Raw genomic sequence first — 6,000 nt, 5'->3', positions numbered from 1 at the left:
ATCTCACAACACCTACAGGATTTGTAAGGAACATGGAAAAATGATTCTGATTTCGCCTGGAGAGCTAAATGTGCAGAAATGGGCAGGATGGGAGAGAATGGCAAGGTGGGGGGATGGGGATTATATATATCCTTCTCTCCTGTGGGAGATTATCTAAAACGTAGAGGTTCTTGGGCCCACCTAAGACTTCCTCAGCCAGAGACCCTACAGACTCCCACAGGCGATGTCCGATTTACCACTCAGGAATCCCTGATACAGCTTTGTCTCTTCCACCCTCCCCCTTCCATTCAACCCCCAGACCCTGACTTCAGATTACTGTCACTATTACTATGACAACTTACCCCAAGAGCTTCCTTGTATAAACCAGTAACCGCTTTATTTTGCTGACGAATTTGTAGATTAGAAACTTGGGAAAGGCCCCGCTAAGCAGTCCTCCCTCGGCGTGTCTCAGGTGGTCCCAGTCCGTGACAGCTTGCACCGCTGTCATCCGAAGGTGGTTAGGCCGTGCCTCCAAAATGGCGCAAATGGCTGGCAGCGATGCTCTCAGCTAGAGTTCAGTTGTGACGGTCACTTGGACCGCCAACACACGCCCTCTCCTGAGGGCAGTCAGATTTCTCATGAGACGAGTGGTCCAGTCAACACCCCTTTTTACGATCTGGTTTCAGAAGTCACTTCCTCCCTACTTGGTTGACGCAGTGTCAGGCCTCCTCAGACTCAAGTTTTGCTCCTAACCAAGAGACATTTATCATCTAAGATCTCCTCCAAGGACTGAAACAGCTTCCGGCCACCACGCACACTGTCTATGGCCCCTTCTGATCCAGAAAACATCACAAGATAAATCCATTCTTCGAAAAACGACATGCTCGAACAGTACAATCCCAGGAGGGAATGCAGGTAGAAGGGTTTGAAGCAACCACTGATTTCAAGACCCCACCTCACCATGAGAGTTCACCTTTTTACGTCTGCGTCCACCCAAGGTGTCTTCCCCGCTGCACGGCAGGGCGTAGAGACCAACCCAGTGCATGAGACGGAGAACAAGTGGCTAGAGAGAGTGTGCTGGGTTTTCCTCCAGCAGAATACAAAGCTACTGAAATTGTTTCTGGCAGCCAGTTGAGGCAGGCAGACCAGGATAGCTCACGGGTCTCTGGACAGACACATTCCCGTGAGCCCTTGCGAAAACTCCTTCCCCTGCGTCTCTGCGGGCATATACAGTGCCGTGAGGGTAGGGAGGTTTGGACTGGATTTTCATCCAATAGGTTACTTGTAACAGCCACCAAATGGACACACATCTGCCACCTCCCAACGATGGGCTCTTACACAAGACCTGAGTCAGACAACCCAGCTTAGACCAGCAACTTCGTACTTCGTGAACCTGAAAGAGCCAGGCCCACTGCAACTTACCGTCCTTGTTGCTGGCAGAGAAGGGAAGGGCTTTGTGGCAGGACAAATAACAAGGAAAATGTGTTCACCTTGAGGCATAGGGACCTCACCCAGTGGAAAAAAAAGCTGTAGTCCAATGGCTGTCCTGAGTTCTGAGCAGTTAGATGGGTCTCCTTTTCCTGGGAGAGAGGAGAGAGAGAGAGGGAAGGCAGGCTGAGGCACAGAAAGGGGCTGGAAACAAAAGGAAAAGGTCCGTTTCTCCAACATGTGCCTTCAAGGGGAGAGGCCCTTATAGAAAAGTCGTCTGTTACCTTGAGATTGGGGATTTCATGACCATCTGCTCCCTAAAGGTTGTCCAGCCTCTGGATCCATGGGTCTAAGTGGCATGGGCTTTATCTCTCAGTAATTAGCAAAGATCCCATCGAGGTCCCGGGAACCTCACTGTCATCAGCGTAGACAGAATAGGGAGCTGGGATGGTCTGGAAACAGGGCTCGGACCTCTCATGAAAGCAGGGAACCCAGCCTTACAGAGCAACAATAGCCAAGGGAGCTGGCTCTGGTGAGGGGGCCCTAGGGAAGTTCATTGGGAAGAGACTGAACTTGACCTTGAGGCGTGTCTCCAATCAGAGTTCCAAGCTGACTTGAGTCAACAATTTTGGTGGGGGGGGGGGGTGGGGATGGGGTGTTGCACAACTCTTAAATTTAGTAAACTTACTAAAAAATCACTGAATTGCACACCTAAAATGGGTAACTTTGTGACATATAAATTATATCCCAATAAAGCTGTTCAACAATTAATATACGGAAATATGCTCACTGCCAAAAATATCAAAGAACACAAATACAGATGAGGAAAATGGAAAGTTTCTCCTTCTCAATATTTCTGCCCTACATCCCACTGCTTTTACTTTCCATAACCAAAATGAACAATTCGGCACGATCCGTTTGAGACTTTTATTTACGCATTGTGTAAAATGTGTGCGTTTGACAGGATAATACTGTTAAGCCAGGATTTTCCCCCTTGTTGTTCTCTGTTCTTGCCCTGCCCTCAATTTGATCAGCTCACCATTTGCTCTAACTGCCCCTAAGGTCAGGGATGGCACTGGGCCAGAACACAGAAACCAAGTAATCACACTCTTCTTTTGAGTTGCAAAGACACAAAGCAGTAGAATTGAGAAAACGTCTTTGTGCGGTCAGACCCTCCTGCCCTAGGGGATGGTGGGGTTGCACGTGTTGATCCATAGCCTACTTTTTCATTTAACGGTACACTCTGCAGATGTCCCGTGTCCATACCTACCATTCTACTTCACCTTTAAAAAATGTTTATTCATTTTGAGAGAGAGAGAGAGAGAGAAAGAGAGAGTACAAGCAGGGAAGGAGCAGAGAGGCAGAAAGAGAATCCCAAGCAGGCTCCTCACTGACAGCATGGAGCCCCGTGTGGGGCTCAATCTCATGAACTGTGAGATCGTGGCCTGAGCCCAAGTCAAGTCAGACTCTGAACCAACTGAACCACCCAGGCGCCCCGTGCCCCCTTCTTTTAATTTTAAGTAATAGTTGGAGGTTTATCTTTTGATCACAGAGAAAACCTGATCATTAAGTCATAGAAATGTGTCCACGGTATAGGTTGAATTCTGTAATTAGGCCAAATGTTGATTCTGGGTATTTGTTTACAACAGTGTAACTGCATTTAATGTATAATCCATTGCTTTGAGGGGCACCTGGGTGGCTCAGTCGGTTGAGCGTCCAACTTCGGCTCGGGTCCTGATCTCATGGTCCGTGAGTTCGAGCCCTGCATCGGGCTCTGGGCGATGGCTCGGAGCCTGGAGCCCGCTTTGGACTTCTGTGTCTCCCTCTCTCTCTGCCCCTCCCCCGCTTGCGCTCTGTCTCAAACATAAATCAACATTAAAAAAAAAATTTTAATCCATTGCTTTGAGCAGACACAGCAAGAGACAAGCAAAGAGAGACCCTTCCCCCAGTCCTCTTCATTTCCACCTTCCAGCTGAACACATGCGCTTCCAACATTCTGAGCAAACGGGCAAAAATAACAGAGGCACTGGCAGAATCAGACACCAACACTGTCATCACCATCATGGCTTCTGCCGTCGCTAAGATGACTGCACCTGCTTTAAGTTTCCAAACAGATCAAAGCAATTCACGTAGAGATCAGACTCTAAATTTAGAGGAGCCTTGAGTTACCGAGCTACAGGAGCGTTTATAAATTATTATTCCTTTTTCCTTCCCACGGTAAAGTGGCTTTATTGAAAAATTCAAACGCAGCAAAAAATTAAACAGCAAAAAACCTTCTGACATCCTTATGTCTGAAGCTACCACCCTTAGATTCCGTGAATGTTTTTTATGTATGTGTGTGGTGTGCGTGCATGGATATATACATATGTGCAAAATATATGCAAATATACATGTGCTTCGATGTCCTATTTCATGGATGAGTCATGATAGCTCTCTTTTTCTTGTGGCTTGTGGGCGATGTTTCTTCCGTGTTCGACAGATGCAGGTGTGTGTGCGTGCGCATGCACACACACACTCACACAGTGTTCCAGAGATGTGTTAGACATATTGTTAAAGAATACTTTTCGACTGTGGCACCTAGGTGGCTCAGTCGGTTAAGCACCCACATCTTTTGATCTCTGCTCAGGTCATTCGTGAGATCGTGCTGACAGTGTGGAGCCTGCTTGGGATTCTCTCTCTCTCTCTCTCTCTCTCTGCCCCTCCCCTGCTTGCGTGCGTGCTCGCACCCTCTTAAAATAAATAAACATTGAAAAAAAAAAAGAATACTTTTTGACTTACCTCCCTCCTTCCACCAGACCCTGCAAACAACTATGGTACACAATCATGTGTCCTTCCATAGCTCTCCCTGCTCAGTCATATATAATGTATTGAATTATATGCTATCATGATATATTGTATATATACCATGTATCTCTATATGTAAGTACATATAAGGATTTTATCTCATAGTTGCTTCATTAAAAAAGCAACATCATATAATATGCAATGTTCTGTATCTTCCTTCCCTTAATATATTGTGGAAACCCCTCCAAGTCTAAGATAAATAACCCAATTCACTCCTAATTGTTAGTTCTTTATATAATTTATTCACACGGATGATCAACATCTGGAAAATACAGATGTGTATACAATAGTGTCTTCTTCTCAACTATGTTGCCTTGACCCTCAGTTTACCCATGTTTGCCGATGTTGTCAGATTTTTACATATTTACCCAGAAGATCTGCCATGCATATATAAGTAAGCACATGAAAGTGTGTGTTCACATTTATGTAATTTCGCCCCCCACTCACTGCTTTTTTACCCAAATACTCACTAACACTGTCATAAAACTTCCTGGGTTAATCTGGTAGGTAAATTGCATTAATTTACTATTTTAACTTGTGTTTCCTTTAATTATGAGATTGGATGCTTTTATGTACTCAAGAATCATTTGTATTTTTTACTATGAACTGTGTGTTCACAACTGGTTGGTTTAGCTTACAGATTTTCACAAACTCTTTCTGTATGAAAGAGATTAATCCCTTGTCTATAGTATGAATTGAAAACATTTCCCGTTTGTCATTTATCTTTGCTTAGTTTTTTTGTTTTTTTGTTGTTTTTTTTTTAACAAATACCTCTTTGAGTCCCTGCTTTCAGGGTATATACCATGCTGCCTTACTTGAACAACTATGTAGACAGAGAACAAAGCCGCTTGCCCTGTGGCCGGGCCCCCAGGCCTGCACAAGAGAGCATCGTGTGGATCGGTGCTGTATGTGCTGGTGAGCCTGTGGGAGAAGAGCTCATCTGTCTTAGTGCTCTCTCCCTCACTGTTTTCCTGGGTCTCAGCTTCAGGGCACCGGTCTATAAAATCCGCCTCCGAGTCCAAAGTGGAGGAAACACCAAGAATTTTTTTGCTTTTCCTCTTCATTCTCCCAAGTTTCAAATTAATTAAAAGTCTAGGATTCTTTAATATGTTTATACTGTTCACCTCCTTGAAGTCAAAGGAGGAATGAAGTCAAAATTAACAAATTTTATTTAATATTTATTTATTCATGTGCATGTCTAGGTTTCCTGTCTCCACTAAAAGAGAAAGTCTATCATCTATCTATCATCATTATCTATCTATCATCATCATTATGTATCATCATTATCTATCTATTATTACCTATCTATCTATCTATCTATCATCCATCTATCCTTTGCTTGGACATGTTTCTATCCCTCATCTCTCTCTCTCTCTCTTTAAAAATAGACTGAATTTTTAACAGCAGTTTTAGATTCACAGCAAAACTAGAAGGTACAGAGATTTGCCATATACATTGTGTCCCCACACGTGTGGCTTCCCCCCCTTTTCAGCATTTCCCATCAGAGTGGCACAGTTGTCACAGTGGATGAGCCTGCGTTGACACCTCATAGTCAGCCCAATGTCCATAGTTTCCATGAGGGGTCACTCTTGGGTGTTGTTCATTTCATGGGTTTGGACAAATGGGACACGTGTCCAGCATCACGATATCCTACAGAGTATTTTCATCACTCTAAAACTTTTCTGTGCTCCACTTATTTATCCCTCTCTTCCCACCTGACCCCTGGCATTCACTGGTCTTTTAACTCTC

Source organism: Prionailurus bengalensis, chromosome B1 (assembly GCF_016509475.1).
Source record: "Prionailurus bengalensis isolate Pbe53 chromosome B1, Fcat_Pben_1.1_paternal_pri, whole genome shotgun sequence".
Classification (NCBI taxonomy): Eukaryota; Metazoa; Chordata; class Mammalia; order Carnivora; family Felidae; genus Prionailurus; species Prionailurus bengalensis.
Note: the sequence above shows the minus strand (reverse complement) of the source record.